Source organism: Lichenostomus cassidix, chromosome 3 (assembly GCF_008360975.1).
Source record: "Lichenostomus cassidix isolate B80296 chromosome 3, HeHo_3.0, whole genome shotgun sequence".
NCBI lineage: Eukaryota > Metazoa > Chordata > Aves > Passeriformes > Meliphagidae > Lichenostomus > Lichenostomus cassidix.
In genome coordinates, this window is record NC_139483.1 from 2,047,228 (window position 1) to 2,059,302 (window position 12,075).

The following is a 12,075-nucleotide window of genomic DNA, read 5'->3' on the forward strand; positions in this document are numbered from 1 at the left end:
TTAGTTCAGGTCCTGCAGAGTGTTCTGTGAAAAGGGATGGATTCTGCATGTCCTTCCAAGAGGTTTGTAATATTAAGGAAAAAGCTTGTAACAAGAAAGATAATATGCAGGGATGATGAATAATTACTCCCAAAAAATGAGGGCAAAAATGACGTGTTTATTCCCATGCAGAGAAGTGGATCAGCTGTTTAACTAGGAAAGGAAAGAAGTGTCACATCTTCCTGTGACATTCTTGGGTGAAGCTCTTTGAGAGCAATTCTAGAAAGCATTTCTGAACATCTGAATGATGGTTATAACACCGAGGGGCTTAATGGCCACTGCTGCCAGGTTTTTATAATTTGTGGCTGTCGCGAGGAGCTGATGGGTTTTTGGCCATCCAGTGAAGATGGGCAAGGTGGGCAGTGGTCTGGCTGTCCCCATGGTCACACACAGCCCCTGAGAGCAGCAGGGCTGTGGCTGAGGAGCACAGGGTGCCCACCCTGGTTATCCCACCGGGAGCTGCACAGGGAGCGGCGGCAGCGGGAGGAAACGCAGAACAATCGGCAGGGAAATCCAACCCAAAATAACAAGCTGGCCTTCACGACAAGGAAAGGTCACTGCTGGAAAGCCACCGTTTGAGACCTGGGGAGGGAGGGGGAATTTAAAAAAGAGTGAGTGGAGGCGACTCAATGCCTCTGCGTCTGAAAGAATTCCTTTTTTGTAAGGAAAACAGTGCAGGAGAACAATTGGACACTCACAGCGCTTTCGAGGCAGCAGTTGTTTTTTTTCTTACAGAAAGTAAATTGGAACTGCTTCCACAAACAAGAAGCACTGGCCACAGAAGGAGGCAGGAGCTTTTGCAGGGATTTAAAAATAACCAACAGTGAGGAGGGCGCTGGCAGAGCGCTCTGTTTTCTCAGCAGAGCATGGGAAACACGGCGCAGCCTCAACATTTGGGGAAGGGAAAGGCTACGAAAGCAGATTGGGAGACATAATGTGGTAAACTTCGGATCTGCCAGATTTTGTTTTTGAAGCCAGTGTTTGATGATAGGTTACCTCATGATGGGAATTGGATTGCAGGCTTTGCCAGCTCTTTCCCCAAACATCTAAAATCTTTCAAAACATTTTTCTCCAGCAGACCAGTTTATTCCAACAAATTGTGCTACCATGTACTGTGTCCCAACTCAGTCTGGTGCTCAAAGCTGCCCATAAATGAATATTCATGAATTCCAGGCAAACACCATGGTTTGTTGTGCTTGTGCAGTACCTGGCAAATAAATTTACCACACACATAAAGCACACTCAACCCCCCAATGCATTAACCTCAGCAGTTTTAACTTTTTAAAGGCATTTACTTAACTTTTTTTTTTCAGTTGATAAAGATAAAGCAATATTGGTGGTGTTACCTGATTCCTGACCTCTCTAATTACACTAGTGCCAGCATATCCTCTGCTGCTGGAGAGGGGTTTTGTACAGGGAAAGCTTATTTTATTTTTCTGAATGATAATAAGCTGCCCAGTATGCCCCACTATACAGCAGTAAAACACTGGTTTTGGTAGAGGATTTGGTGCTTTAAAGTGGAGGGGTTTTAATTATTTTACTGTAGGTGAGCCTCCAATGAATTAATAATCACAGAAATGTCAAAATTACAGCCAGAAGGCCTTTATCAGATGTTGAGAAAAAAAACCCCAAAACACTGATATTTCTGTGCTAGCTATTTGTGTTGATAAATGCAAATTTAATTACTCTCTCTTGGTTTCATTTGGTGTAAGTGGCTGTATGTTTCTTTATTTCCTTCTCCCATAAGGAACATAACATTGCTGAGAAAAGGTTGAATATATCAATATCAGTGTCCAACTGTCCTGTCCCTTGCAGTTGTCCATCAGTCTGCACATTTTAGTTTTCCTTTGATTTCTGCCATTGAACATCCTTAAAATTCAGAATGACTAGAAATTCCTTTTGGGATAAAAGTCAGGCTGAGGAGGGCAGCTGCAAGCAGGCAGCCTGCAGGAAAACATGGGGGTTTCAGTGGTTTCTGGAGCCTGAGGAATGGGAAAATGCCCTGAGCTAAGCAAGAGTTAACTTAACTCATTCATGCAGAGGCCTGGCTGTTATGATTTAACCTAGCTTTGGTGAATATCTGTAAAAGTAGGATATAGAGCATTGTGCAGGAGAAAAGGAGCTCTTTATGTAAGACATGACCTGGGGAATTGTGCCAGGCTATCGCTTCCAGATTTGGAAGGATGCAGTGCTTTGCGCAGCACGATGGAAAGTCTTGAAAAATAAGATTTCCTCCTCAGTGCAGGTCAGGTGAGTGGCCCTGGCAGCTCCTGCACTGCCACCATGTCAGCCTGTGTGCCTCTCCTGCTGCTCAGGCAGGGAGAGGAGGGTTTGTCCCAGGGGACACAGCAGCTGTGTGTGGATATCTCAGCCCCTCCAGGCTGCAGCAGAACTCAAGGTCTGCACACACCAGGCACTCTCAGAAACGTGGGCTGTAGGGATTGAGACCTGAGGAGCTGGCAGTGTCTGCCTGGAGAGCAGCAGTGATTTCCAGCCTTCTCTCTTGTCTACACTTCCAGTGTTCAATCATTCTAATTACTGCTGGGCCCTTGCCCATCATGTTGGGAAATGCTTCAGGGGCTAAAGGAAAAAAAAGGAAAAAAGGATCAAACTGTGGTCTAAACCTCAGGAGGAAGAAGACATCTGTCAGGACAAGCCCTTACCAGAAATGGGAGAAAGAAATCTTGTTTACTAAATATTTCATGTCTGCAGCTGGTTCAAAGACACCTCACAGTCCTCCTCATTAGAAGGGCAAAGGAACAACAGAAAAGCCCTCAGCCTAACTCATTAAAAGCAGTAGCTCTCTGTGCTGTGCTATGGCAGGCATTCATAGGTTGGATATTTTTCTTTTGCATCCACCACTGGTAGAGGAAAGTTCTTTGCAAGGTGATAGTTCCACCCCTTTATTGAAATGTGAGCAAAGAGGAAATTTCTCAGCTGGATTTGGGTTTATTCACAGCACAGTCTTAACAAGAAGATAACACATGGAGGGAGTGAGTGTGTCCTGAGTTACCACTAGTGATAACGGGTTTTAAGACAGTGAGAAGGCAGTTTCCTCTTCAACATACTGTTTTTTTCTGGAAGAATTATGTGAGAGAAGAGAAGTCACAATAGCAGTGCACAGAAAACATGCAGGGAGGTGAGACACAGCAGAGTGGAGGCATCACCTGCAGCACAACTGAGACTCGAGGAGAGGGCTGTGCAGCTCCTCCATTTAGCAAACACAATAAAAATGATAACCAATATCACCCTTTTCCAGAGCACTGAGATGGGGCTGGGGACATTAACCTGCCTTTTTGACAGCCAGGTCTGCTGAGGCACAGCTGATGGGACACCTGCCCTGGGATGGCCACTGCTCACTGATCCTTGTGAAAATGAAATTGTGTACAGGCACGTTGTAAAATTCCCACCTTAGGTCCAGCTTTGGCTTTTAGGCACCATCCCCTCAGCCTGTGTCTTGTGTCATTTCTGCAGGGGACTCGTTATGAATTAATTCTTTCCACCTTTTATTTATTTCCAAAGAATGTCAGTTGACTTTTCCAGCCTCTTCAGTGCTCCCCAAGCTCCATATCACACCTAAATGCCCACATTCACTGCCTGAAGTTCTTTTCCAGCCTGAATGATTCTGTGAATTTGGCCTGTACTTCAGCTTAAGGGCAAACCTACACATTGACTGAATTTTGCAGAAAAAGACTGGAAACTTCAACTGTAAATTTATCTCGTGTTATGTCTTCAAGGTTCATTCACATTGTAATTTGCAAATGGCAAAACAATGTTGCTATTTATTAAAAACAAGAGTCCTCTCATAATTTTGATGGGAAAACAATGTTGCCTGGGTGATGATTATAAAAAATGAACTCCCACATCTTCCCCAGGGCCTGGGCAGAGCCAGGTAGGACTTGGCTGTGGAGTCTCCCTGATCCTTCTGTGATTTTGGCATCTGCAGCACCTGGGGCACAACTCCTTCCTCAAGGGGCCAAGAGCTGAGCCTGCAATTTCCAGCAGGATAATCACCTCACCTCAAGGCAATAACAAGCACTTCCCAGGAGCAGCTGGTTAAGATGGCTCAGAAGCAATGGCAAGAATGTGGTGAAAAGTTTGGTCCATCAATCCAGCTTCTGCAGGGATGAGACTCTTTTTGATAAAACAGCTGTCAAACACTGTATTTTTTATTCTTCATGTTTGTCTGTGCTCCCACCCTGATCCACCCTTGAATTATTATTTTGCAAAAACATATATAGGAGACAAACTATGTTTATTCAGGGGGAGCCATGATTTTCTGCTGTTAAAATGCACTAGGTATGTTTTAAGCCCTGTAAACACACTGAGAGATCCCAGAGTTTGCGTTGCAGTTTTCTGCAGCACTGATTTATTCTACATTTCCCAGTAACCATGCCCTGGGGTACCAGGTTGGCTCCATACCAGGAGTGGGAGAAGCAGACCTGGAAGATGCTTTGGGTGCAGCACAGCCAGGTTTTTGCATCCTGCAAACGCTGGTTTTGCACAACAAACCGGTCTGCTGTTGCCATCTGCTGGAAAAATCCCTAATGGAGATTTCCAAACACGGTGAGGAGTATCTGTTCCTGTTACAGAGATTCTTGGGGCTTTTTGTGCTTTTTGAGGCAGGCTTTTCCCTCTAGGTCTGAGAGATCTGCCAAAGAACAATGTGCACCAGGCTGTTAGCATCTGAAACACCTCCAACCAAGGAGGTTTGTGAGAGCAAAACAATTCCTCCAACAAAAGCCTGCTACTGGAGAGGCTAAAAATTATCCTTGCAGAGGAAGTCATCCTTCCTCTCTCTGATAACTCTCCTGGTTCATCACATCATAGAATGGTTTGGGTTGGAAAGGATTTTAAAAACTACCTAGTTCCAAGCCTCAGATTCCAAGGGGACACCTTCCCCTCAGCCAGGTGGCTTTGCTGTGCCCCCAGATCTGCCACCTGAGCTAAGCAATCCCATGTGTTCACGTGTTCCACATGTTCACACAGGGACCACTCAAACTTTTACACAAAGAGATGTCCAAAAAACCCTGTTCATTCCAGCACAATAAATCTAGAATTTATTTCTATTTCTGCGCTGTTTGCACTTATTTCTTTCCTGAACTTTCATGCACAAAGAAATATTTCTGCAGCCTGCTCCTATGGGATTTTCAGAGGCATTGGATATAATTCCCTTTTCCCTCAGATATCTTTTCCTCCCAGCAGGAGTCTTCAAAAATCCTTTCCTTCTCTTAAGGATTCTGTGGCTCATCACTCTGTAAAATGTAAGAGCACATGGGACAGGAGAAATCTCTTCTCTCTTGCAAGCAGCCTGAAGACTGACAGGTTGCTGACTGCCCCAGGATTCTTAACTCTTAACTCATTCTTAACTCATTTGTAACTCATTCTTATCATACACAAACCCCAAGCATCTTCTGTAGATGGAAGGACTTCCAGCATGAGGGGGCAAAGACTCTGCATCCTCTCTGTGCCATCCACACTAACACTTGGTGTGGAAATCGTAATAATGATATTATTAAGGCATGTCCTCAGTGTGTCTCTTATTATCTTGTCATTCATGAAGCCTGAGGCTGGCTTGGCCTGGTTAGATTTCTGACCTGGAGGAGCTGAATTGCCAACTCCCATGGATGTTTGTGCTCACTGTGGAGTGACTTACCCTGTAAAACTTCTGCCATAGATTTCTGGGGCTCAGCTCCATAAAGAATGACATGGCCTCCTTGTTGGCAATTCTTATTTCTGCAATAGTGTAAAAATAATATTTTAATACTACTTATTATTTTAAAAGAAAATCTTTTAACACTTCAAATGGTACCTAAAATCATGCCTGAAAGCTAGGGAGACCAAATACACAAAATACCTCACCCTCTTTGTAGAATTAGTGTTCATTCAAAAATGTCCTGATGGGGATGTGCCTTTATGTATTTAGTGACCTTCACAGATTTACTCTCCTTGTGCTTTTGAGCCTCCTGTTGAGCCTGTGTCAGCTGTTTGTGTCCACCCCATCCTCCAGCAATGCTTTCCAAAGGCCTCCAAGACATTTCAGGAATAACTGTCTCCTTTAGTTGCTCTGAACCCTGATTCCCTGCCTTGCTACCCCATGTTGTTACATCAGCAATGGGAAAACCTCTTTCCTCCTCCCTCCTTTCTCAGATGGTTACTTTTGGGTACAACCCCACATTTTGTCTGCTCATTAATGGAGAAACCAACCCCTTACAGCATCTTTGGAAAGCTGAGCCAAGCAGAGCAAAAATAATTCTTTCAGCTACACTTTATCATTTGTCTGAAATTTGCCAGTCCTTCCTCTGGCTACATTCTCTGTGACCTTGTCCATGTCCTGTGCAGCCAACAGAGACCTCTTGCAAAGAAAAACTCTTCCTTCAGGTGTTAGCATCTCTGCAAAGCAAATGCTAAGGAAGGGAATATACATCTGTCCCATGGAGAGTCCACCCTTTACAGCATCAGAGCACAAATCTCTCTGTGTGCCCAGCTCTATCAAGTTCATAGAACCATGGAACAGTCTAGGTGGGAAGGGACTTTAATCACCTCAATCTGCCCCCCTGCCATGGGAGGGACACCTTGCACCAGACCAGGATGCTCAGAGCCACACTGAGCCTGCCCTTGAACTCTTCCAGGCATGGGGAAGCCACTGCTTCTCTGGGCAAGCTATGCCAGCCAGGTGCCAGAGGAAGAAAACCCCTCCAAGCTGGGGCAGAGGCTGCTGCAGCCTTGTGTCACCTTGTGTCACAGAGTGTGTGAGGCAGGACAGCCATTTCCACCAAGGGATAACACCACTGAAAGATCTTGTGCAGGAAAACCAGAACAATGGGAAACCAAAGCAGCCTTTGCTTGTCCCAGCAGATTTGGGAGCAAATTGAAGGAGGAGCAGAGCTGGCCTGGTGCCACAGCTCTGCAGGCAGTGGGGATGGAGAAGCTGCAATAATGTGTCTTCTTGGCTGAGTCTTGAAAAATAAGACACTTTTCTGTTGTTTCTTTTCAACCATTACATAAAAGTTCCCCTTAGAAGGCCAAAGGCAGCTGTTTTCTTAGCACAAGGAAGTCAGGAAGAGGCAAAGCAGGCAAAAACATCAGATAAGTCTGGATGAAAAACTTGGCTAACCTACTTTTCCCCCCTCCTAAACAGCCAATTTTGAAGCACTCTGCAGAGATCTGCCTGGGAGGAAAAGCAGAGCCAACACTGAAAAGTGATATCTGAGCTCTGGTGATGACCACTGCTCTCCTGCCTAGGAGTGGGAAATTCTGAGCTTCCATTCCCTGTGGTGAGAGTATTTCTCCTCTCATCCAGGCAACCCACAGACCTCCTAGGTAACAAGCAGATAAGTTTTAAATAATGAGATCTCTCAAGGAAGAAGTGACATGACGAAAGGAAATGACTCAAGCTGCACCAGGGAAGGCTTAGATTGGATTCTAGGAAAGATTTCTTCACTGGAAGGGTGGTCAGGCACTGGAACAGGCAGCCCAGGGAGATGCTGAATCCCCATCCCTGCAGACACTAAAAGGATGTGCAGGGGTGGTGGTTAGGGTTTGGTGGGGGGATTGGCAGGGCTGGGGGAACAGCTGGACACCATGAGCTTAGAGGGCTTTTCCAACCCAAAGGATCCTATGGCTCCAAAAGGCCTTGGCCTCTGCCAGCTCTGACACAGCACCTCGATGCTGATGGGCTTTGGAGGTCCCTGTCCCACAGAGAGGACAAGCTGCTGTCACCTGCAGGAGGCTCTCGCCCCCAGACAGCAGGCAGTGACTCCATCCCTGCCTGGGGCTTCCTGTGATCCCTGGGCTTGGATAGCTGCCCTGGTGTGTCTCTGTGGGGATCCTGGAAGAGAACCAGGTCTGACTGCTCCAGGGCTGGCAGGCTGTGGGGCTTTGCAGTTGTCGGGCTTTGTCACAAGGTGGCAGGGATGTGACACTGCCTGGCATGCTCCTGGCCTCAAATCCTTGCTGCTTCCTTCCCTATTTAACACGGATTTATCAGCAATCTCCTGGCTTTGCTTTAAAACTGTCCTTGGCGTAGTTCAAAGAGAGGATAATTAGTTATTTCAAAGCCGAGACATTTTACCTATTTGCACTACAGAAAAAAGGAATGAAACTGCTTTGCATCGTTCTGGCTGGAAGTCCTTGTGGCATGGGGAGTGAGGAAGGGGCTGGGCAGGGTCAGCCTCTGCTGAGCCTCAGCTCTGGCTGCTGCTGCTGCTTCATGTGAAACCCAGGAGCTGTGATGATCAAAAAGCATGCAGCCCTTCTGTCCTGAGTCCCAGGGACTATTTCTTTGTGAATAACTGAAGATGGGAAATCATTCCTGTAGCTTCAAAAGAATATATATATGTACACATGCATAGGAGTGTATATATACATAAATTGCCTTCAATGCAGAAGAAAATCTCAGTAATGTTATGTTAATCTCTGGCTTCCTAGAGAAGATCCTTAACACTAGGCTTCTGAAAGCAAATGTCTGTGCATTTATAGGATCATTTCCCTTCTATTGGCATGCTTCCCACAGCAATCTTTTAGTCTTTGGCATGCCAGGAGATTTGTGATTTTACTGCTCTGCTCTCTCGAGGGTCTTGCAGGCTGTGTGGCAGGGAGTGAAACCTTTGTCATTGCTCATCAAACGTTTTCATACAGAATCCTACCTGCAATTATAAAATTAGATTTGTGTTAATAAGCTATTAATAACCATTGGGCAATTATTTAGTTTATCTCTGGAGTCCCAGCTGATCATTGTCTCCTTATGTTTGCTTGCCTGGCAGTCTTCAGGGACAGGGGATTTTCAGGTTTTTTAATCTGCCGTGCATGCAGTGAGAGATTACTCAGCTGTCACTCTGCAGAAAACATCCGTGTCATGCAGCAGGAGGGATCCATAATAAATTGCTGACATCCAAATGCAGCTCTGCACAAATGGAGGATGTGCAGGGTGCCTGCTGCTCCCCAAGTCATCACCAGACCACAGCAGAGCAAGGCATTGGCACAGCAGAAGGAAACAAGCAGAAAATGACCCAAGCAGAGCAGGTAACATCAGAAAATCATTATTTCTGAGCTGCTGCTCGCTAGCAAATATTTCCCCTTTCAGCACAATGCAGTGGCCCAAGAAGGGATTTTTTGTGGGTCAGCTGGATGTGCTCCTGCTTCATACTGAGGCTCTGAGATTGACCTGAGGTTTACATTCAAATTTATTGGAACAGAGACTAATCAGACCTTTTCTCAGCTCTCTAAAGCACAGACCCATGGAACCAAGAAAGCCTGAGCTCCTCCATGCTTATTATGAGCCTTGAGATGAGTGTGTATCATTGCAAGCTTGCAATTTATTTAAATACACTAAGGAAACCAGCTTTGAAGTCCAAGGCAGACTCTTAGTTCGGAGGGAGGGAGGAAAATCCCTTTTTAACATGTGGCAATTCATCTGGGGAACTCATCCCTGCAGGACAGCATTAAGACCGAAAGTGTAACAAGATGTAGAGTGAAATGGAGAAGCTGACAGGTGACAAGAGCATCCAAAGCACAAGTGCACTAATGGCTGCTCTTGAGTTGGTTTGAACTCAAAATTGTGAGGAATTTGGGAATGAGATGGAAAAGGTCTTTTTATCTTCTAAAATGGAAGCTATGTGAACCTTAGGATGAATTGGTTTCAGAACAGCAGGTCAGAATGTTTCATTCTGAGAGTGTAGGGACTCTGCCTTTCAGTTGCTGTGGGCTGTTTTCTAGCCAGGGAGTTGGATACAGGCTTGTGCAGTGTTTCAACTGACGTAAATCAGTGTTTTCCAGTGAATGCAATATTGACTAAAAAGTTCCATTTCTCTTCAGCACGGCTTTATCAAATTGAAGCAGAAAATACAAAATAGCAAGGGCTGTCTAATTGCCCCAAACTTTCCCAGTTGGAAGTTGGGTTAAGCTGGTCCAGGGCTGAGTTCTTTCTGCCTTACAAAAGTATCTTGCACTTTCCTCTGAAGTTGGCTACATTGAGGAACAAGGAATTGGATGTGAAATATCCACTTTTGACTGACACTTCTCATGTTCCCAAGGCTGCATTGTAGCTCTCCTTGTGGGCACCTCCTGGGTGCCTCTATTTTGTCTCCAGTTTTGGTGACTTTTGGTCACATCACAGCTCTCAAGAGTCCCCAGGTTCAATTCATGTTTAACATCAGAATGACCTTCCATGAGCAAATCCTTCCCAGCTCTGGATCTCCTGCCAGGGAGCAGCCTGCAGATCTCACACAGGGCTCATGAAGGTGATTGTACATTTCCTGGCAAATGTACATTTGGGCAGAATGGTCCACCACACCTCCTGGAACCACATCAAAGAAACTCTCAGGGAAAAGCAGAGATCTGCTAAAATCTCTATCTTTTGTGATGTTTTGCCTTTTGGTTTCGAGCATGACAAATTTCTTAAATTGACTGCAGATTTCTCACCAGCCTGGACACACTGAGATAATCCTGGGGGAAAATATGTCCTTTTACCAAATTCCAACTATTTGCAGCCAGGCTTGAAGTCTGAGACCTGAACTTGATGTCAGAGCCTGTGTGATCTGTTAGTCAGGACAATTGATTTATTCCTTTGAAACATTGTACTAAGCTATCACCAGCCACGTTTTTCTCTGGTTCCTGAGAGCCCTGCTTCTCTGGATGCTCATGGCCATGGCAACTGGAAAACAGACTCTGTAGGAGAAAGAGCATCAAAGAATCCCCTCTGACAGCAACGGGGAGAGAAAAAAATATATGATAAAGAAAAGCAAGGAGTTATTCAGGGTCAGGCCTGAATCCAGTTTTGAGTAATGATTTTCCACTAGTGGACAGAGATAATCTAGGGCAGGAATAACAACAAAGTCCATAACATGACTTGCTTTGGTGCTTTCTGCCATGAGCCATTTTTTTTTCTCCACACTTGCCTCCCACCCAGAACTTCACAAGTCAGATTTTTGCAGGTACCAGAGCAGCTGAGAATCCTGCTGCAAAGGTCAGTGCCCTGGACAGACAGAGGGCTGTGCTGGTGTGTTTATTTCCACACAACAGCTTGTCAGTTTAACAAAGACAGAGAGAAAAACATGTCACATGCAGCCACCTCGTGTCTATAGCACATCGAGGAGCAGCTCATTGCTCTTTTCCTTTGGCAGTGCAGATTTAGCCCACAGCTCTCTTTTCACACTCCTGAAGCTATGCTAAAATCATCAAGGGGTCAGCCATGAGCCTGCAGTGCTAAATCCACCTTTAAATAAAGTCTGTCAGCTCCTCTGCATTCTGTAAGGGTGGCAAAAGCACCTCCAACAGAGCCCACTGTTTATGCACAAGGCAAAAATGGGCATTTAAAAAAAACCAAACCAGAGGTTCAGAAAATAAAAACGCATTTTTTGTCGGAGATCATGTTGCTGACTTCCAGCCTGCAGCCATTTGCAGCTGAGAAGCTCCAACAGTACAGTTTGTAATGAAAAAACTGAGAGACCTTCAATTTTAGCCACTTTTGTTCACCACATACTGAATGCACGAATGCATCTGGTCCACTTGGAGAAGGCATTGCCATTTCTTCCACATATTAAAAGAGGAAAGACAGGAATTTGCAAGGCCTGGCTCAGCAGACCCCAGGCTTTAGGCAGCTGGAATTCAGCATTTCAGCAGATCATGGCAGCACCACTTTAAAACCCATGGATGGGGCTGGAGTTTGGGATCCAGGGGCTGGGGACAGGCTTGGAGAGAGGGATAGATGCTTTTCAGATTTTGCTGAATGAATCTCCTTTCAATTTTAATTAGAAATCCTGGTGGGAAAAGCTCTGCAGCAGTTCCAGTTGCAGCTGGCTGGCTTGGTGAGCTGGGTGAAGTCAGTGCCTGCTGCAAGCAGAGGCTGCCAACGTTTTGTTGTGCAAGGTTTTGCCTTTTTTATCTTTTTTCTTTGGAGGCTTAAATCTTATCCAGACTGTACTTCAGCCAATAAATGAAAGGCAAAATTGGGGGTTTTCTGCTTTGAGTGTTCTTTGTGATTTCTAGCCTTTAGATGAGAAAACTTAATATCAAACTTATCACAAAAAAAACCCC